We start from the raw sequence: 24,341 nt of genomic DNA, 5'->3' as shown, positions 1-24,341 counted from the left end.
TGCATCTCAATATCATCATCATTGTTCCAGCGTTCCGGACCACTAGGCAGAGCTCGAGCGGTGTCGGTATCGTTAACCTATTTTTTTGTATTTTCATTAATTGTACTGTTTGATTTATTGTAATCGTCATATACACAAATTATTTATTTTATTATTATTTCATGGGCGCCCACCTTTATTAGACTGTTAAGCCGTTTGCATTGATTATTATTATTATATTCTATTTATTTAATATACATTTTTGGTGGTGTTATATGCACTCGTATATTGAAGTGCTATTATAATATATATATACCGGATAACATTTTCCCGTTTCCAACACCTCGCGAGTCGTGTCCGATAACCGCGAATTTCCAAAAGTAGGATCGGACGCGGCGCCAACATTTGGTAGCAGAGCGTGGTTCCGACCTCAGTGGGGGGTTCGGTAGCGGTGTGTTGGTTCGTGTTTTGCCTTGGTATTTTGGTGCAAAGTACAGTGCTTGGGTGTTCCCCGGACGTTGACATTTATTGTCTATACCTGTGTATTAGTTGACCGGCCTTCCCCGTGGGTGATTATTATTATTAGTACTATTTAGGTACTGTTAAATTAAATTAAGTTAATGTGTGATGCGCGCATAGTGCAGATAGTAGTATATGGCTGATATAGGCGTTTATTAACATTAAGTTAACCGCGCGTTGGTCGTGGTGTTTGCTATCAGCTGTACTGTAGATTAACGTTAGAGGTAATTCTACGCATCACCTGGATATCGTCGATATATTCAATAAGTTAATGCGTATACGCGATAGCCGTCAGTTTTGATATCGTCGATATATCTAAACTACACTTAATTAGTCGTGTCGGTTGCGACATTGATATCTCCGATATATCAATTGCACTAACGTCGTAGGTATACTACGTAATTTGCGCCTGTCGTTGAAGTGATATCGCCGATATATCATTATTATTATTTATTATTCGCGCCGGTCGCTGTGAAATATTTTATATAACATTTTGGGTATTGTCCGTTCACTCCGGTTGTTTATACCGTGTTGTGATTTAATTCGTAAGAATTCATTCGGTTGTAGTCTTCCATAGTAGCGTAGGGTGGGGTCCGCTACCATGGCCGAAGATGAAGAGCGTCTCCGTCGTTTTACAAGATTATTAAAATTGAATACTATAAAGCGCGCGACTGTGATTGCGCAAATTCGAAGCACACATGATGTGGCATTACGTGTCGTTACCGACAATAGCTTAGTCTCCCTGTACTCCTTTTACGTGGCTGACCTAGACTCTTTGTGGCACGAGTTCAAGTCTTTTGATCTGGTCGTATTAAACTGCTTGTTTGAGCTTAACAGGGCGGACGAGTATTCGTTAGACTTACATTCTACCATGCGCAAACTTGTCGACATGTCCAAAACCGTTTGGACACAAATATGTCATATGGGCACGGAGCGTATTATTAAAGCACATCCGACGACTTTTGAGTCAATTCCGCGAACGTCGAAGACTGTCCGCGGCCAATGTATTAGTTTTCCGAGTGGACATTTTTCGGAAGTGTTACCGACCCGTCCGTCTGCGTCCGATATAAATTCAGTCGTGTCCCGCCCAACCGCCACACCATTGTTGAATCGTGATTATGATATGTTAGATTGTAATTTGTTGACGTTCAGGTCACCATTGGCCAAGTTGGTTTTTACGCTCGGGCCTGTAATGAGATCGCCGAATTTCGTAAGGCCGTGTATTTATGATTTGTTTAGAAACGGGCCGCTCCTCCCCCCCGATATTATCTGTGCAGTCCGCGCTGCCAATGGAGCTCATAAGTGGTCATTGAACTTTGTTAAAGGTTCGGCCGTGTTAAAGCGCGTAGTCGCGCCGCCGCCGCCGCCTGTGTTCCCACTCCACCCCGTGGTATTCCGTAGGCCTACAATGTGCGTACAAAATCCGGAACGCTATCGCGATGCGTATCCGTCGTTATCGATATATTATTTACCTGCGCGTCGCCGTCTTCAATACGTGATGGGATCGCCGTCGTCATTACGTCAATGGGCAGACGTGACAAGTATCGTGGTTTGGGTAATAGGCCTTCACAAATCGTTTAAAAAATATATGTTCAATCGCGGGTATCAGATCCGCACATTGTTAATGACCGGTTTCTTTGGACAGTATATTAAATCATCGAACGTCGATAGGGCGTTGCGTGGCATAATGCCGATTATTCCAGCCCGACTCCTCTTATACTGGTGTAACACACATGGAGCGAACGGCGATCCGTTGGAATGGGACGACTCATCTCCGTCGCTATCCTTATGTGATTTACCCAAATTTCTGTCATCGTGTATCACGCGTATTGTTGATATGACCAACCAATTGTCTACGCGTACTTGTAATATTGACCACATGTTGCATACTGTGGTTCATAGGCGTCGTAAGAGTGCCACTCGTGGTCGACATAACTGTGACCCGTCGGTCCTTGTTGTCATTTGCGAAGCTTGGGTATCGTATATATTACCTCCAAGTAATTTGTTTCCGTATATAGTTTTTGACGGAGGCGGTCGACCGCGGCGCTTAGCCCGGTCTAAGCGCGAACGTACCATTTACGTAACGTCGATCTCTTGCGTCTCACAGCACTTCGGTCACCGATTGCACCGATTGTTGTGCTCCACCAATCCGTGTGTCAGTACCACGATGCGTTCCGCATCGTCATCGGGACAGGGGGCAGACCCGTTACATATGTACGAATTGCGGCTAATAATTGTCCGTCGAAAGGTAAGGAGTGATGTAATATGTCCATGGTGGCATTATTACCCACCAATAATTTGAAAATGATTTACTATCATTGTCGCGTCCTTTTGTGTCACCTATAAGCACTGTGCTCCTTGACACGACGCGTCTGGCTCACCAACCCAACCACCTGTTAATTATTTTATTGTATTGCACGTTATTTAACTATGTATAGACATATCGCTACTGGTTGGGTGTTGGAACGGGGGGAGTCCTCATGTATAAAGCCGAAATATAATTTGATCGGTATTATTATTATTATTTTGTAATTTATATTATTTTGTTCAAGCGGCACTATTGTTTTGTGTCCATAATTGTGTACATTATTTTGATATCGTCTTACGACTAGTAAAATGATTGTTTAATTATAAATTTATAAATTATGTTTATTTCACTGTTACAAAATTATTAATTATTTTTTATAGTGCCTTTGCGAATTTCATTTTGTTGTACGGACATACGTCCTTAATATATTTTTTTTTGTATTTTTACAATTATTTATTACCTGAATCATATTCTGTTCATTGGATTGTTTTTTTTTTTTTTTTTTTTTTCTATTATATATGTGTTTAATGATTTTTTCTCTCCTTATAAAAAAAAAAAATAATGTGAGCCATTGGCACTACAATTTGTAACAGGTTATGAGACCGGCAGCTATTGACGTCGTACTTCCATCTTCATTGGACTTCCGATCCGGTTCTCTCGTCAACGCAAGTGATGCAAAGCCTCACGAGGGGAGGATGTTCGAACGCGGATCTACTAAAGCGCATTATCGCGACTTATCAATTTCCCCCCTCCCTCTTCGAAGTTCGCCATCGTACCGAAGCCGTGAGTGCTAATTTTATATAAGCTGTGCCGCCATCGGCCAGCCTTTATATTAGATATTACACTTTTTTCCTGGCGTTCGGGCCTGACGCATCGTTGCGTCTGTTCGCCGCCTTGTGCCGGGTTGTGCGGCCAAACCGCGTGTGTGGTAAATGCGTTTGCATACATATTTTAAGCCGTTGTGGCATTTTGCGAACTTATACGCGTTCTTTTCCAGCGGTCGACCGCAACAGTCGATATACCTTTTTTGCCGGTCGTGGCATCGCGTATCGTCACCGCAGTTGTGCCTTTTTCGCGTCTTGTTCGGCCACGTGGTCGACGAGGTTTTTATTTTTTGTGCGTTGTTGCCATAAAATCACGCATAGTTGCGTTGCTGTGCTGGTATTCATACACCAAAATTAATTATTATATTACATTCGTGTGCGTCGTGTAACGTGCTGTCCGAGAAAACAACGTGTTTAGACGAGCTCTTCTGTGTGTTGTCGCCACAGAATCTAACACGGTGTTTTTCGTCACCTGGTGTGACGCGTGCATCTCAATATCATCATCATTGTTCCAGCGTTCCGGACCACTAGGCAGAGCTCGAGCGGTGTCGGTATCGTTAACCTATTTTTTTGTATTTTCATTAATTGTACTGTTTGATTTATTGTAATCGTCATATACACAAATTATTTATTTTATTATTATTTCATGGGCGCCCACCTTTATTAGACTGTTAAGCCGTTTGCATTGATTATTATTATTATATTCTATTTATTTAATATACATTTTTGGTGGTGTTATATGCACTCGTATATTGAAGTGCTATTATAATATATATATACCGGATAACATTTTCCCGTTTCCAACACCTCGCGAGTCGTGTCCGATAACCGCGAATTTCCAAAAGTAGGATCGGACGCGGCGCCAACAGAGTGAGTCAAGTGAGAATGAGTAGTGGCCTATTCTTTTTCAAGTGATGGTTACTTCCAATTAACTTTTTTATTTGCACTATTATAATAGTTTACATGAAAAGTTTCAAATTTGTGTTACACACTTCATTATTACACACATTAAAGTAAAATATTAAATTGTACTTTTCAGTTATAATATTATTACTGTTAAGTTATAATTATCTATTCTTCTAAAATTGTTAATTTTATTTTGAGTTCTTACAGTTGTGATAAAAGTTGTTAATAATTTACAACATTTAAATGTTAATATTATATAATACTGCTGTTATTAAGTTTCAAAAATTATAAATTATTTTCTTTATTGCTTTTTGTGGTATATTTTTTCATTATATTATCTAGCAATAAATACATACAATGAAACACAGTTGTATGATATTTAATAACTGTTCATTTTTTTTCATACATAATTAACTGTTCTTAAGGTTATATTTTATAAACATTTTTCTAGAAAAGAAAAATATAAAATTAATCTATTGATTCTCGTCTATTATAAAACTTATCGTAAAAATCTCAACATTTAATTACACGTCAAATAATGATGAAAAACTTTCAATTTACACTATAAATTATATACAACGTAAATATGAGTACAAGATAGAAATAAATATTTTAAATCAATGACAATTTAAACATTAACGTCAATATCAACATTTATTTATTTAAGTTCAATAACATATATTTCTTCAATATTAAAAAAATTATTATTGTTACTGTGTTTTTATTTTGTATTATAGTAGAAAAGCTTAAAAAACCCATTAGTCTTAACAGTTACTCGATATTACCTTAACATATTATTTTATATGTTATCAAATAAAATACATACATATTAATTAATTAAATTATAACAAGCAATTACATCTAAAATGTTTAAGCCAGCATAGCAGAACAGATTAAATTGTGAACGAAATAAATGGGATACTATTAAAATGTAAGATATCAATATAAATATAAAATCGAATACAAATTAAAAGTGTACAGGTAGAAATAACATTTTCTAATGAGTAATAACGTTGATAATAATTAAAAGTAATGAGAAAGAAATAATAACAGACTTAAGAACAAAATATTCGTGTTATACAGCAATAAGGAAAAAAAAGAGTGGATTAATTAGTGCAGTAATATTTGAAAGAAAATCAGATAGCGATTTTTTATTAGATAATATGATATTGTTGGAGTCAGAATCAACGGAGGCATAAGATAATTTGATCTGGGTAGGATGAGAGTGGGTAAGGGACTTTGTAAGTTTTGATAATATTATCCTATACATCCGTAACAATTATGGAAAGAAAAAGCGGTATAGCTGGAATTTGTAGATATCAAGTATAGCATAATAATTTTAGTATCTACGGGGACGAAAAAATGGAGGCGATGATTTACATTCGAAACCGTTAATACCGGTGAGGCGTATTTAAAGATATATAATAGTTATAAATGTTTTTAATATACATTTGGTAGATACCGAGGGAATAATAGTTTTCTTATTTGGAATAGCTTAAGGGAGATCGTTGGATAAATTATATACATGAATTATCGAGTTCAAAATTAACATATGTTTTGGCCTCATTAGTCGCCAACGTGGTGTATCTGTAAAATTAACAGAAAGATTAGATGTTTTTTCCTTCGGTTGATTTAATGAGTTTAATGATGATTATCACAGTACTGTGCATTTTTATTTGGCGATTTGGTGATTTTATGAGGCCATATTACACGTGTTGACACAAATTAAAAAAAAAAAAAACAATTTACATAAATGACAAACAGCGATAACAAATCAAACATATCAAACATACTGTTAATCGGGTTGACACCGAATTGAACTTAGCCTGTTAATATATTATATAATGTGAAATCTAAAAATAATTTAAATCATCCAAATAAATACCATAACTATAAACAACTATACAATCACATTGTTATTGTTTCAATATGATTCATATCCATAGTGTACTAAATAATATAAAATCACACAATGCTATTATTTTTTTTTTTCTATAGGTATAAGCTTTTGTTTTATCGTAACATAATCGTAATAATTATATTCTAAGCACATATATGTACCTTTATAACTATATTATTGTATAGAAATCTTATTTTGAAATAAAATTATTTTGTATTTTAAATACATATTATTTATTTAAGTCTCCGGAAACAATCAACTATTCAAAGTTAAAATTACTCTCAGTGTGACGTAGGTAGACATTTACTAATTAAAGAAATTAATGCTTTATTCACAATTTTATAGAGATTGCATTTTGTATAAGAATAAAACTTTTTATTGATATATAGAACTTGAGTTTGAAACTTTTTCAAATACAATTAGTAATAAATACTTTGAACCAAACAAATTTCACTTATTTTTATCGTCCATTATCAAATACTAAAAACTATCGACAATATAAGTAGTTTAAAAATAAAAATATAATGTAACACAATCAACAGATCAAACAATAATCTATAATTAATTAATACTTCCTAGTTACCAAACGATATAAAGTAATACTTTAAACTATTTAACGTTTTGAAATTGTTTTGATTTTTAATAATTTTTACTTGATTAAAGTAGATGAAACATTACAATTCTATTTAAATTCCAAATTGAAAATTTAATGAAATGAAATATTTTTTTCAATAAAGCAGAGTAGGAGTGCTGCTTTTTAAATGTGTACCAATGATTTTAAAATAGAACATTTTTTATGCGACTTGTAATAAATATAGTCTATTATTTAAATTATTTTCAGCATTTTCGGTATGATTTTCTAAATAAAGTATAGTGGCATCACAATTTGATCACTTAGCTCTTTCTATAAATTAATAATTGCAAATAAATTATTTAATCTAAAAGTATTGAATTAAAAATTTGGTGGCTCTTTGAAATCAATTTAAAAGTGACTGAAGTAAACATTTCGGTTTCTGCGACTAATAAAAACTCTCGTCTCATTTCGCTTATTACACTAGTATAGTACAAGATAATGGTGACTTGGAAAATTAATTTTTAATTCCAAAATAATTAATTGTATTAAAAAAACGATTTTGTCCGGAGCTTGGTTAAGATCAAACTAGTTGGCATTATTTCGAAATTGTTTTTCGACTGCCAGTTGTACTGATATCGTTGTTTATACTTACAGAAACTATTTGAAAAATAATCTTGACAAAGAACTTCGGTTCAAACTTTATACTTCATGGTCTATGATATTTAATTGTACAACGTTAAATTTTGTATCGATATTAAATTACTATAGGTACCCCTTGAAAAAATTATTAACACGTATATGGTATTTATTTTTATTATTATTTATTTACAACCCACTACCAACAACAATGAGGTATTCACCGCATTTTTAATTAAAATAATATTGTTTATATAAATCATATATTTTAGTTTAATTAATAACTTGTTGGTAATCGAGCATAACACATTATAAACCAATTTATTTAGTAACAATGGAATACTTATTACATTAATACTTATACATTTTTTTTTTATAATGGAAGTATAAGCAATTTAGGCATTAGTATAATAATATTCATAAATATTAACATATATATTTATATACCTTGTATGTCATTAAATATTGTTGTATCGTAAAAAAAAAATATTATACTTATTTTATTATAAATTATTCTATAAGTGTTTGTCCGTAATGGATTTTAAGAAGTATAAAAGCCCCAGTATGACATAATGTTAAATTTATAAGTATTGATTTATGTCGTCAGTAAAATTTTTATAATACGTATGATGTAATAAAATCATAAAATCATAAATCGATTTCTGTTGGAATCTGTAATTTTAGCTAATTTTCACTGTCAGTGGGTATAAATAAGGGGGTTGTCACCCCTGTGTCAATAGTACGTACTTACAGTTTTTTTTCTAAATGTACTTAAATTCAATTTCAATGAGTTTTGGGTATACTTGCATACGTGAATTTCTTTAGTAAACGTTTTCATTCATCAGAGGTGGACAACATATTATCTAGATAATTATTCGAATAATTGTGAAATAATCATCTAAATAAAATTGTATTCAAATGATGCCCAACATTGCCATTCGTCGACCACTGATTTGTCTTCCAATCAAAACACTATATAAAGCGTATCGGAAAGATATTGGGCGTGTGTCGATAGTAGTACCTATTTAATAATGACTAAACGAGAGAAATTACAATTCCGCGACCCGCACAACAAAATATCAGACAAACATATACTATCGGCGTACGTACGTGCAGGTAGTTCGCAAACCGCTATACGTATTATAGCCGCTCTTTGGCGGAATTCCACTCGTCCAACATTATTCAATCAGCATCCTCGTGGCCATTGCGAGTCGGGGGCATTGCAATTAATGACAACTACGGAATGTTTTCCCCGCCGGTATTTTTATATTTATTTTACTTTTATTTTTATTTTCTCCGGACGATGAAATAAAAGTAGAATTCTTGCCGGATTGTTTGGACACGATTGTTTAAATACGGTTTTCCGGCGCGCAATTACATCCGGCTCGTCTCACCACCGCCGCCGCCGCCGCCCGCGACGGCGACGAGCCGTGTTGTCCGCCGCGGACAACGAGTGGTGTAATGTTTAATAAATCGTGTGCTTCCGATAGAGTTTTTTCATTACACTCCGAAACTATACATACATATATATATACACGTTTATCCGAGTCGCTGAAAAACGTATCTCGCCGAATAACGTGGGCGGGGGACAGGCATATATATACGCGTACGGAGGGGGGAGGGTAACCGTCGCGATATTTACAAGTCAACAGGTAGATTACCATTGTCGGGGTTCAAACGGCGTGTAAGAAATTACGCGGCACGTCACCGCCCAGGAAAAGCTAATTTACAACGTGTCACCGTCGCGTGCGGACGTATGAAAACTGGCGTCGGTCCAAAGACAATGGGCGCGCACCAGAAGAGGCGCAAAACGCGGATGTAATATCCTTTAGTTTTAGCGGTTTTGGTCGTTGTTTATATATTATTATTATTATTATTATTATTATCACGGTATACCGCACACGCACACAACAACACACACCTCTGGTAGTGGTTAATTAAGCGTCCGCAAGACTGTGATGCAGTGCAGCGCGATGCGTCCATTATGATAATGTTATACGCCGACGGTGTCTGGTGTACACTCGGCCGGGCATAATATACGTATATATATTATATTGTACATATTATTACACAATATAGTGATACAATGACGTTCGTCTACGTTTTAATGGCTCGCGTAACCACCGCCGCCGTACAATTATTAAAGTATATTGTACGTCGTATATAATAATAATAATAATAATAGTAATAATAATATCGTGTAAAGTGACGATCGGAGCAAAGGAGAGTGTGAAAATGACTGCGTATCATCGAGTGTGGGACGACGAGAGACTGCGCGCGCGTATAACCGCACCGTCTGATATTATTATTACGATCGTGTCGGGCGGCGAATCCGCGGTCAATGGCGGTTGCCGAGACGGTTTCATTCGTCGGCGGATTACATGGAACGCGCGTGAAATTGCGAGCGGCGCAACCACCGAAATGTTGTGTACCCGCGCACCGGCGGCGGCTAACAGAAAGTCAAAGACGCGGCGAACAACATAAAAACCGTGGTACCTTCACGATATTATTTCGTACCTGTTTCGGTGTGCAGACGCGTATAATAATATGTCATATTGAATTATTGATCACGTTTCGTGATATTATTATTATTAGTAGTATTACGAGGCAAATCACTTAATAAAACAACAAGACGTATTATATGCTTAGAAGACGCGCATAATAAAAATAACATATTACTACACACACATTCTGTTTTGATAAGTAATTGCATCGCATGACTATTGTGTTTGCTCAAATCTCGTTTATTTTGTTGAATATTTAAACAATTCGTAACGATAATATTTTATACGTGTAACCTATATATACACGTTTTCCCCATTGGTTCACTCCATTCGTTAGCGTTTTTCCGTTTACGTGCGAGGAATTTTCAAAGTAAAGTAAATAACACGAAGCGATAATTGTAAGACTAACAACATCCCTGCGCAACATTATTCAAAAATATATTGTTTATGAATTTATTATCGTGTTGTTTTTAATTACCTATACTTGCGGTATAGTCGAAAAACTAGGTATATAATATACTCGTATTGTATTGAACAACAGAGAATTTTTTTTTCAAAATTTGTTATTAATGTTAAATATAGTATAATAAAATTATTATAACGATGTTGTTGTAAACTTGATATTAATTTTAATAATAACTTTATACAAATATACGCACAACATATAACGAAAATTCATTATGTAATACAATATTACGAAAAATATTCGGCGAATTAGTTTACCTTTACAAAACCCTCTGATTTCAACTCGACAAGACTCAACTCTAATTTACTAAAATTAATTTATTGTTACTTACTTAGAATTTTAACTTTTAACAAATATCTAACTTTTGCATTTAAGTGTGTAAAGATTCATAATGCCTTTAAAATAATTTCAACGGGTTTCACGAATTATGAAAACCGTTGATATTATTTATATTAAACGCAGTTATAATATAAATTAACAATTTGACATAGACATGTGAAGTGCGAGTGGCGTCATCTTAATATTTTGGTTACGTTTAAAGTTTTACTGAGCTTGTAATAATTACTATCAAACCTTTTCAACCCCGTGTGATTACATTTTCTCACGATTGTCAAGTTGCCAGGATTTCATAACCCAAACAACTGTTATACATAAGTATACCATTATATAGCTAAAAATAATATTGCCCTTTTCCGAGAATGTTTGGATACTATCAGTTGGTTCGTTAGTTATGCATATTAAATTATACATTTTGTTGTTTAAAAATATATACCTACGTATTCAAAATATACGATAAATGCGTAAAAAATTGAGAGCTCGAAAAACACAGACATGGTGTAATTCGATTCTCGTTCTACCGTTATCCGGTATAAAATATCTCGTTATATTATAAAATTCCTCATACGTTGTGTGTAAATGTTTAATATTTTAGAATGTCGGACACTAGACTTTTCATTTTTTAATATTAGGATTTTAGAGATGTATGAGAAAAGTGGCCGAACTGTCTCGTTTGAAAACAGGTTGAACGAACACCTTTCGCCTTCATGAGCATGCGACAAATAGATTTATTTATTTAATTGACTCAATTGATTCACTACAATAAGTATAAACGTGACAGTGACCTGTTAAAACCATTTATTCACCACACAGACTCTAAACCGGTGGAGCGTTTGAGACATATTGAAATAAGTAACTTTATGATAGATCTTATATATTTTTTTAGTCTGAATATTGCTTTTACGCACCACTATCGTTGAATTGTCAAAAATGAAAAAAATAAATACACAATAGTATAGAATATTGGTTTTTTCAAACCTTAAGGTGTGTAAAATATTTGTTATTTGAAAAAAAAAAAGTGTCGTAATATCCAAACTTTGACTAAAGGTATAAAATGTATTTATAAGTTTATACCTGCGCCACTGTGGAGCACCTGTCTCATCGAAATTCTCAGCGTGTCTGACAACCTTACACCATAAACATTTTTATAGTTGTTAAGGCTTTGCCCAGTATATTATAAATTAGGCACCCGTAACGTTTAAGATTCTTCCGAACTCCGGCAAAAACCGAAATTCGCGTCACGATTAGTCTTCCGAAACGAACATCCGCGATGAAAACGTGCAACCGACGTCTGCTATAATATAAATAATTATATCGATGTTATTACTAATACGCGATACGGTTCTTATATCTTGCCATCGGAATATTCGTACTGGTAGGCGGTAATCATTTTTCCAAATTATTATTGCGAACGAAAAAACGGAAATATCATTATTTTCCTTAGATAGGAGGTGGTTTTCGGTGTTTATGCGTCGCGTACAAATGTACAATTGGCCGGGTCACTCGTAACTGTCCGAGTGTATTTGCGATATAAAACACCTCTATAATACTGCAGGACCGTAGTGTATGGGTTGGGTAAGTATAATGTATTATATAAATATATGGGTAGAGTATATGAAATAACCTGAGGGCGTTTATTCGAAGTGCGCACATTACATGGGTACACCATCGCCGGCGTAGAGACGTGCGCGAGTATATTAAATGCGCGTGCACTTACGCAGGAGGACACGGTTCTAGCGAAATCGTACCGACCCAATGATCCGTGCAGAGAGAAGAAAGAAAATAATAAAGTGGGATATTGTATTTATATTCTTTCCGAGTAGATATTTTGCGTTAAAACGCCCTGTGTCTGTGTTTAATTATGCGGTTAAACGGCATTGAGTATAACATAATAATGTATACACAGTACAAAAACACACACACACACACATATATATTATAAAAGTTATATAAATGTCAAATCGAACTAAAACGTTTGTCACAAGGTACTCAGAACATTCCTGACCGACGGACATATATAATTTATGAGCCGTTACAACGTTTTTGTACATTATAAAGTGGTATTATGTGAAAAAGTTTAACAAATCTTCAACTATAAACTTAAATGGATTACATAACATATTTATTTTACAACAACGAAAAATAGATGGTTCAAAACTGCGTAGTACTATATTATGTTATAATAGCATTACAATTGATTCATTATCATTTTTTTTCATTATTATTATTTAAATTATAAAACAAAATTTTTGAATTTCGTTGATTTATGTATGAATATGCAAGATATCTATAGTAAAAATAATATTATTATTTTTTTAATAAATAAATGAATAACTTAAATTCACATTTTTTTTCCTTAATAATTTTTCGATATAATTTTTTTTTCCATAGATTCGAATCACAATAAAAAATAAAACAAAAATACGTAACTTTGTTTACAATGAAATTGATTAATTTTTTAGTTTGGAATATATTGTAATAGCCGATCTCATAAAACCAGTATTGTTGGGTACCTATTTTATTTTTAAATTTTAAATTAAATCAAACACCTTGCTAGTATATGGGGAAATTCAATTTCAAACACAGCTGCAAGTTTCCAGGATTTAGAATTGATTCACAGCATTTTTTTATGTAGTTGTTCAAGTTATACTCACAGTTTTCAAACACATAATACCTCAGAAATAACACTTTCACAGGTCCGATTGTGTACTTCATAGAAGTTTACACATAGGTAATTGAATTGAATAAAGTGATTGTTGCTTATATACACGTCAAAATAATAATAATAAAAGAAAAATTTAATATTTAAAATCATACCTATAAAATACTAATTAAATATACTCTTATTTAGATACTATTTTCAGCATAAATAATAACATTTTTAATAATGGTATGACAAAACATTTCAATTGATTTTCCATAATATTTTAAAACATACAATAATTATTATAATTAAAAATAAAAATGAAAATTATGATAAAATAAGTATATCTATATGCTATATAAAATATGATAATATTTATTTATAACATTTATACCTCATTCTAAAATGTAAATTCTATTAGTCTTTAGAACTTTAAATAATTGTATACTCGCATAAGTGTATACACTATGACTATACAGTTGTAAATTATTTTTAATTTATTTGCACTAAATAGATTGTATAATGTATAAATAAGTACCTATATTAGTTTAGATATTTTAATAATTTAAAATTATTTTATGATATTTTATAAAATTGAATAGTATTTTTAATACAATTTTTTAACACAGTTTTTATGATATTCTTTTAAGAACATAACAATATAGGTACAGCTACAATACTCATTTTAATTTCTTTGTCAAAACAACAGAAATTCGATTTCCTTTGTAATACAACCTTGACAAAAAACAAAAAATTACATTTATTCAACGCAAATCAATTTTTTTTTTTTTTTTTAGTTAAATTAAAATAAAATTTTCGTGTAGTTCTTAAGATGATGTATCTGAGACCAAAATAACAAACATAAAAAATTATAATATTGTAAATTGATTTCTTTCATCTTAAATATCAAACAGTTGAATTTCAAATTTAAAACATCGTAAAACGACATAACGTAATATAGTAAATGGTTAACACAAAGTAAGATCTTATGATGAATTGCTGAAAAATTGACGTGCTTAAGCAAAATTTAAAAATAAAAGTAACACCACAGCAACAAAAGAAAAAATATTCTTATTTTTTGGTTTGTGAATTATACGAATGTATACATTTTCGCTATAAAAACGTACTGTCGTCGAAGCCCAGTTATTTATTGATTCGTATTCACGGTCGTTTAATGGTGATATTAGCTCGAATTGATTTATTGCATAGTAAATATTTCATAAAACTTATTCTAAACTTTAAGTTCGCAGCTCATTAAACGGTCCATTAAAGGAAAGAAAGATTACTAGAACAAGGGACTAAAACGAACGAATGAAAAATAACTACACGCACACTCACACACATATATAGTATTGTACGCGTACCTATCTTACTTACACGCACGCAGTGAAACGACTGCTATGCCGTGCTGGAGTTGAGAATAATAAAAATGGCACCCCCTCACCCCCTCAAAATCACCGGATTACTGCGGTAAGCCCGCGAAAGTTTTTACTTCTGTTGAAACTTTGTTGTCAGCTTCAAAAACGGCGCGCTGCGTGTAAATAGCGTATTGTGTGTAACATGTAAACTACCTATGCATATTATATTCAAAAGTTCAAATTTAAACCAGCGACTCCATAGTGTCACGGTGGCGTATACCTACATTGTATCCCTCGGCACGATTTTTGTTTGAATGCATAAAAATAAAGGTAAAAACGGGATTTGTCGAACGCTGTTCTCGTGTTATCCGTTTCGACGTCGTTTAACGGCTTACACGAAATATCCGAGACCTCAAGGTGCTAATTTGGAAACGTGTAAAATGTGTTTAGGGTTAAATCTTGTTACTATTGAGTGTTACTTATACGTACAATCGTAGTAGGCGGTAAACGAACAACGGTCAAGTAAAGTAATTAGTAAAAAAAAATTAAAATCAACTAATCACGATAATATTATATAGTTTTACGTATATTATATACTATGGTCCATTGCAATCTGAAACTAAAAGTGTCTTGTTTGTTAGAATAACGATTTTTTTGTACTTATAAAATAAATATTGTGATGATACTTATTGTGTTTGACACTACAATAAAAAAAATGCGTAGTATGTATGTATGGTGAGCATAAGCAAACGGCTAATTTCCGTTTTTAATCTTTGATATTGAAGTCTATCTTGGGTATGCGAGTAGTGCGAAATGTATATTATTATATAGCAACCTTTCATGACTCGCAAACCAATAGCGTTTCATCAAGGTCGGAATGATAAGCTTTTAAAGCGATTCAAAGAAAAAGCCAAGCCGAGACAAAACATTGATAGTTTTCAACAAAGGACTTTTAACTAGACAGGCGTTTACTATAAAAAATATACCTCCTTTTTTTCTTTTACTGTTATAACCAGAGACAATAAGACCATGACATCGCATTTTTTTCAGCTTCAATTTCACTTAAATAGTACATTTTTCATTAGTAATTTGCCTTTAGTAAACATGCCATGTATAAGCGAGTGTCCTTCATGTGTAATGCACAAATCTAAGTTTATTTTTGAGCACTATGCGATGTATTGCAATCCTTTCAACCATACAAAATTCCGAAACATAATGCATAATATACGTGCTTGCATTGTAAAGTATTTGATTTTTTTGGCTATGTGATTTAATGGACTCAGGTGAACATACATAAAATATATTGTAATACATTTTGATGATCACAAACACAGTTTTTTTAATATTATGATTTTTTATATAGAAATAATTAAAAACAATAAAAATTTGTTTTGTAAATATTTGTATAAATGGTTTAACATTTAAATATATCTATCAATATTTAAAACCATAATATTGAGTTCAACGAAAAAATACTTTTGATTAACGTTTTTAATTCAAATCAAATTAAAAACATAATTTTTTGTTTTATATGAATATAATATAAAATTATATAATTGTAAGTGTATTTACAAATATTCAAAATTATTTACAGATTATATTCAAATAATTAATAAACATTTAACTAATACGAAATACTCAGTATTTATACCTATAGTATAGATATAGAAATATTCATAATACAATTAAAAAATCAACTAAAACTATAACGAATTCTCTGCTATTTTATTCAATTTAAAGTAGTTTATTATAACTTTTATTTTCGCCAATTTTTTTTTTTTTTTTTGTCTGCACTATAGTCTATAATATTTGTAATTACTCATTGATATTATGTTGTTTATAACTAGGGCTTGAAAGTTTTAGCAAAACCTTATTTATTTATTTATTTATTTATTTTGTGAGCTTTGAACGATACAAGTTTGTTTTATACTTCACTTATGTCGGATTCAGTATTGTATTTTGCTAATTTTTACAACAGTTGTATTACTATTTTGCATATTTTGAATTTTAAGTGCTATTCTTAGGTATAAAACTATGTATAATCTATATGGAATAAAACCCATTTGAGGAACAGTCAGTACCCGAGTATTGGACACTTAAATCTATCTTATATCTAACGTATTATACCATTATACGTAATAATACTATATATTATAAATTCCGATAAAAATATAAATAAATTTTGAATGTTTTTTTACATTTTCTTTTGCATATTTTTCAAATTCTTAGTGCTATATATAGACCATATTAACGGATTAAACCATATATTTTTTACTGCTATACAATTTTAGTTCTATTTATAAGTTTATAACTCAACAGTTTTGTTGCAGTATTGAAATAATACAATCACAATATTGTACGAGAAATTCAATTAATGTATTTAAATAATATTAACTACATATGTAAAATGTTAATAGGAAAGAATGACTTTGTACTTGAAGTTAAGCTATATTTTTTATAATATACTAAAAAAAAAAAAACATATTAAATATTTCAACACAAAACAACATATTACTTATGTATAGGCTATAGTTCATAATATAAAAATATATATATATATATTTTAAACTATACAACTATAACGCTGTCATACTTCTGACGCATCAAACGCACAGTACAGTGTCTTCAATAAAGTATGTAAAAAAAATGAAGGTAAATAAAATATTCTTATTCCTTCCTTAAAAGTATAGGTAAGAAAATCCCATTTGGATGTCCCGTGATAACTCACGCACATGAAAAAACTGTCATGTATTTGAATTTACATACATTGGTATACCTATATAATATGTAGAATGCGGATGAAATAATATCTGAATTGCTTATCATTAAATTACCGTGGTAAGTTGATAGATGGTTTGTTTCGTTTTATTTTGAGATCAAGTTTATAAAAATATATGCAATGCGCAGTGTGAGTAGAATAAATAATGATATAGGTTCTATGTTCAATATATTTAATATGATTATGCATGTTATATGGATCTTAATCACCGACTTTAAAATAACCCATATCGTCTACACTTATGTTTAATTATTAACATTTATTTTTTAAGTATAGGTTAATTTAATTCCATACTCTAATAAATCGACTATGTCTATAATAAAAATGGTATTTTTTAATGGATAAAATATAAATCAATTACATTATGTAGGTGTATAATCTGCAGATAATTGAAGTAATAAAACGAACAAAAGCATTTTTGTTAATTTCTGTTTGAAATATATATTTTGTAACTTATTTCATTAAACTACAAATCTCAGTTACTAAAACAAAAACAGAAATAGTAGGTAAATGAATAAAATTCTGCTATACATTGAGTATATTATACCTTGTGTTTATTGGACCATTGTAATGGGTCAATGGGTGTTAATTTTAATTCCAATGATATATTATTGTATAATACGAAAAACAATTCTGAACGGAGAATGGTCTGATAGTCTATTTCATATTAAGTAATTTTATGATCTGATTTTTACATAGTTTTTAAATCCATTTATTTGCTTGTAGTATTATAGTATGTTGATTTGATTCTTTCCGAAAACATTGCATTTGTTATATTTAAATTATTATTGACTTTTGAGTTAATAATAACTTACTGTAAATATTATTAAACACTGTAAGTATATTCATAGTATAAATTGAAAATATAGTACAATTAAATAGTAATCGACATATTATTTTGAAATTGTATTGCGTATAGAAAAATTCATAATATATATAAAAGTTTTAAATATTCACGAATAATATTTTAAATTATAATAAAATAATGAACGAATTTTATATGCATTGTTAAAATACGTTATTTCGTTATAATTAGAATTTCAAATGTCTATTAAAAATATAATTGAGTTTGAATATTATATACATTTATTATTTTTGAGAAACATTGTATTATATTTCTATACTTTAGCTATAAAAATTAAAGACTTTATAATTTTTTTGGTATAAAATACTTGTAGTTTGCACATTTTTATATATTTTTGGATTTAAAAAAAAACCCATGTTAGATCTTGTATTAAATACCTAAAATAAGTAGAACATTTCTCATGCCTATAAATACTTAAAATAGAGTAAAAATATTTTTAAATTTTTAAAATTCATAGAAAATGGTAATATAAATAATTTGTGAACATTTTAAAGTTTATACGATTAATCGTATTTAAATTACAATAAAATAAAGAAATACAATTTATCAACGGCTGGTATAGCGTAATAATTCCTGTTTTACTTGTATTACTGCCTATTGTTATTACTTTAGATAATAATATACTAGTATATTATTTAAGGTTATTATTACACTCTAATTTTAATATATGTATATTCCATAGAGTGTATTTACTAGTCATGGATTCAAATATCTATTCCATATAGAGTTTATACGTTTTTTTTTTTACCTGCCTAAGTATCATATAGGTAAACTAGACATTGCAATTGTCTAGATACAAAAGGTGTCGAAAGGTAGAAATATAAACTCCACTCAAGTCTAATAGATAATATTTAATTAGTGTTAAAACTTTTTCGTGCTAATCAAAAACCATTCTACTCATCATAATAAACTTGATTAATTTAATTATTTTATAACGAAATGATGATAGTTTTTTTTCCTAGTTGTCCATGCCAACGTATAATCAATCAGATTAAAATAATATTACGAACACGTTTATATTCACGTGACAGTCGAAAACTAAGCATCAAGAAGATTTACTAGTCAGGATGATTATTATGACCTATAAACTTTTATAAACTACACACACAAATCCACCGAGTAGCGATAGCCATTTATTGTTAGACTAAAGAAAAGTTCTTTTATATTATTTATTTTATGAAATGCTTTATACTTTTCTCTGTCTACCAGTATCGTTTAGTCGTGGTATGTTTGCTGAGTTGCTACCATTTATTTAATTGATCCCTGTGAAGGTTTAAAGTCACCCACATTTCCATATTCCATGTAACATTTTCTCGTGGCTCGTTTATTGCTTGTTCATTTTTTTTCGTTCATTAGATATTTATATTAATACATATTTTTTAATTTAACAACCAAATATTTATTTACGATTTTAAATAATATATTCATTTACAATAATATACTAAGTATTTATATTTTTAATATTATAGTGAAAAGAAATTAATTAGATATATCATATTACATAATTTATTTTTTAGAATATTTCCTATTTTATCATAGTATACTATTTCTATACAATATATTTTCTATTATAATAAGTGTTTGTGTAGGTAATAATCGTATTCAATTTTAGAATTTAGAAATATGAATGCTATAACAGTTTAAGTTTAATAAAAAAGGTACGAATAAATATACGAGACAATAATATAGGGTATGTGAATTAACACTTTTGAAAAGGTGTTGTTGATTCAGTAGACTAGTTAAATGCGTAGTTCTATAAGAATTTTTATTATTCTAACTCGGAGGTGATAACGGAAACAGATGGCATCAACAGCAGTGGAAGCCGACACACCGTCAAATACATTCTTTTACAAAAAAGGGCCATAATTCGTGGTGTTTGTATTATTAAAATGAATATTCTATTCAGGAAATTTTTATTTCTAAAAATCTTGGTTTCAAACACATTTTTTACGTACCTATACATTTTTCAAAATATTTATGTTATTAAGTTTCAAACAACGCATATGATGATAAAGTTCTAAGATTATTTAAATATCTCACACGCTCGTAATACTCATGCATATGAATTTCCAACATTAATAATATGTTTACATTTAATACAACGAAAAGACAGCTTAATATGAAAAATCGTACGTTGTTAATACGAAAATAGCATATTTAAATAAATTTAAATTTAGAGTAGTGGGTAGTATTGTGACAAGTGCATTTATAGAACACAGCCGATAATACTGTGTTAATGGTTAGGTTTTGGTTCGTGGATTGGATGGTTTTTTATGTTATCTTAATTTTATTGAATTGAATGGTTTCGTTTCCAAAATAACATTAATAACATTATTAGGTATATGAGTTATTAATTAAGTTGGCTTGTCGTTATTGATGTAACAACTTAAAATTATAATATAGTTGAATATCTTATTGTTTCCGTATTGTGTATGTAAGTTATTAGTTATTAACCACTAAATACTCGCTATGACTTTAAAAACCAAGTCAATCACTCGTCTTGTATAGTATATTACAACAAAGATCGTATTCTAAACGCATTGTCCCAGTTTGTTACATTGTTTCGTCTTGGTCTTATCCACGATAACTCCATTTACGAACCAGAACCATAAAACACTGCGTACAATAGCTTTCTATCATTAGATTACATTTAATACAGATTCGCTTTGTATTAGTAATTATATGTCTTAGACAATAATTATATCGATAAAATTGACTATCGAAATAACAAAACGTGATTATCTTTATTGAATTTGTGTAATTACAAAAAAATACCAGTTTACTACAGTACTATTGAATAATATTATTAGGTAAATTATTACGAACTGTCTCTTTTCCATCTGATTCTAAACCGATATTTATAATTTGATTATTTACGTGATTAAGTATACGGTTCGGTGTTCATTATACTCGTCAGTTTGTTTTTCTCAAATACCGAGACATTTTACATGGTTTGTAAAACATACCATCACCGACTACTTAGTTGAATGAACGCGACGTACGCTTATTGTGTAGTTATTATAACCCTCGCAGTACAATGCGCATACGGTTTGAAAGAAATATGTAAAACGGTGGACGCCCATTTAAATCGTACCTACTTATCATATGACACGGAATTTTAACTGTTTGTTCCCGTGAAAAGAACAGGAAAAAATTAATATTTCAATATATTATAATAATGAATAGCTTTTTTATTTATTTTTTTGTAAACGTTCTGGGGAATGAAAAACGTATGTTTAATAGCGTATGTTTAAGAAGTTACGTTAAGAAACGTGTCGTGTCTAGGCTTTAAATATAATATTATTAATACCGCACCGATTAAAACTACAATAATGTCGTTGTGAATCTCTATAACGTGCGTCTAATGTAAATAATAGCAAAAAAAAAAAAAAAATCGTCGTACACCGTCTTACCGACAACGAACATTTTAAATCTATTCCCCTCCTGCGCGCGCGATGATATTAACGTCGACGTATGTTCCACATGTACGCCCGAAAAACGGATGAAAGAAAAGAAAATATAAACTATAATGTATAAAACGTAACATAACACGCACAGAGACTTTAGAAACGCGATCCGAATGAAAAACGACACTCGTCGTGTGTATAGTGTTTGTCTATGTATGCACGAGAGGAATTGTGCGAAGAAATTTGCTTGATAAAAAAAATTAAACATCACTCAGAGTTCATATAACGAGCAAAGAAAATAAGTTATATGAAAACGCTTTTGCGAATCTTACACGACCGCATAGGGTAAAAACTCGCGGAGGACATGCCCCGCGAACGGTCGGATGTGTAAAGTAATATTTAATGTCACGTGGTGTTGTTCGTTGATTTTGGACTTTCCGTTTTGTAAGTTATAACTTTTAACACTTATTAAATGCCACTATATACATATACTATTGTTTATTGACACCGCAGTACATCATCACGGTGTTCGCGGTTCAGTGTTCCAAAATGTAAGTCGTCGAGCTTTTCGATTAACATTGACGATTTTTCGTGTTGACTGAATGTTATATCTTGATTGGTAATTCTCTTAATTAATCATTATTAAGCTTTTGATTCGTTTTAATCATTCGACAAACTGTAAATAAATTACAATAAATATTTTAGTCACAACAAAAGAGAATCACGGTGGTTTGTTATAATTATCATTCTCTCGTAGTTTTAAACCGCTTATATTCCATTATTTATTTTGTGTTCGACAAAAGAAAAACAAATTAATTATAAATTAATATTGAATACATTTTGTAAATATTATATACGAGTATGTTGGTTTCTACAGTTATAATAATGTGTAGGTATTTAATTTTGATAATATACAACTTGCTTATTACTTAATAAAATCCCCACGTTAGTTAAAATATTGTATTTTATGTTTCTAAGACTTCATTACATTTTAATAAGTTAATATTACACACAGCCAGCATGACGTAGAACTCGATTGTAAACTTAGGCCATATTTTAAAAGAAAACAACAATATTAATACATTATTGCTTATGGTTACTGTCAGACTTCAAATGATAATTGCATACCATCTTGTTGTTTTCCAGATACTTAAACTAATTGAAAATGTTTGAATTAATTTGTTACAGAAAATCAAAACTACACTAATTTAAGAATATCATGTTAGATTTAGATAGTTAGATATGACGTTCGAGTTTATTTTGAATTCATTAAGAAACTAAATAATGAAAATATTAATAATAAATTTCACTAAAAAAGTACTGTTTTGGATACAAAATTCAACCAAGTATTCAAGTTGAAAAAAAATTACCATACTTTTCGATATTTAATTTGAAAAAAATATTGTTTTATTTTTCATATTTCTGTTATTAAGGCTTGAGATTATATTATTTTATTCAAAGTTATATAAACTTGTTTTCGTCTGTTGACAATTTAAATTGGGTATTGCTTTTGGTTAAACACATTAAAATAATTGTGTAGCGTATGACAAAAAATGTAATAGTAATATTTTATAATTATTGTCAAATTTGTTTTATTAAAACTTACAATATAGCACATGATTAGTTTTTTATTTAATATTTTTTTATTATTTACTCTTGAGGTTATTCTAAACCCACAAATAATAAAAAAGTTAGAGAAGAATTAAAATATAAGAATGGAATTTTATATTACTTTTATATGAACATGTTTGGAATTCATGAATTCATACTAGTACTAGTACTAGGGTTACATTTTTTGAAGTTTTAGTTATAACAAGTTTTAAATGATGACAACGTATTCAAAAAATTGAAAAACAGATTTTTATTTGTTGATACATATTTTTCATTTAGAGTTTTAATTCAAACTAATTTAATTATAAATAGACAATAAATTATAATTTAAAGTATCTCGTTTAGTTGATTTTAATATGGAAATGACTCAAACCAGTTATTTTACCTACTATAATATTCTCTTTCAGGGGATTTTATTAAAATATTCAACAGACATATAAATTATATTCATTTTTTATTATACGCTGTAGTATAATGAAATCAAATACATAAATATATAATAGCATCACGTTAATGTCCTAACACATCAGTCAAATTACACTTACTCGTGGATATATGTATATGTAATATTTATTACGTCAAATAACAACATTTTGTTTTAACATGTCATTTGAGTATAACACGATAAACACGTGCGATTTATAGAATCGCCCATCGCCTATTGTATTATTATTATTCTCATTTTTTGAAAACAAAACATAATTTCATACTAAAATAACATAACA

At 30.4% G+C, this 24,341-nt stretch overlaps 1 protein-coding gene across 2 annotated transcripts in view; it reads left to right on the top strand.

The window, feature by feature from the left end:
- LOC132918891 (collagen alpha-1(XVIII) chain) overlaps positions 1-24,341 on the top strand; it is a 233,862-nt gene that overhangs the window by 105,786 nt on the left and 103,735 nt on the right. The gene's annotated exons all lie outside the window — the stretch shown is intronic.

This window comes from Rhopalosiphum padi, chromosome 2 (genome assembly GCF_020882245.1).
Source record: "Rhopalosiphum padi isolate XX-2018 chromosome 2, ASM2088224v1, whole genome shotgun sequence".
NCBI classification, from domain to species: domain Eukaryota; kingdom Metazoa; phylum Arthropoda; class Insecta; order Hemiptera; family Aphididae; genus Rhopalosiphum; species Rhopalosiphum padi.
The sequence above is the reverse complement of the archived record's forward strand: the minus strand, read 5'-3'. Positions and strand labels throughout refer to the sequence as shown.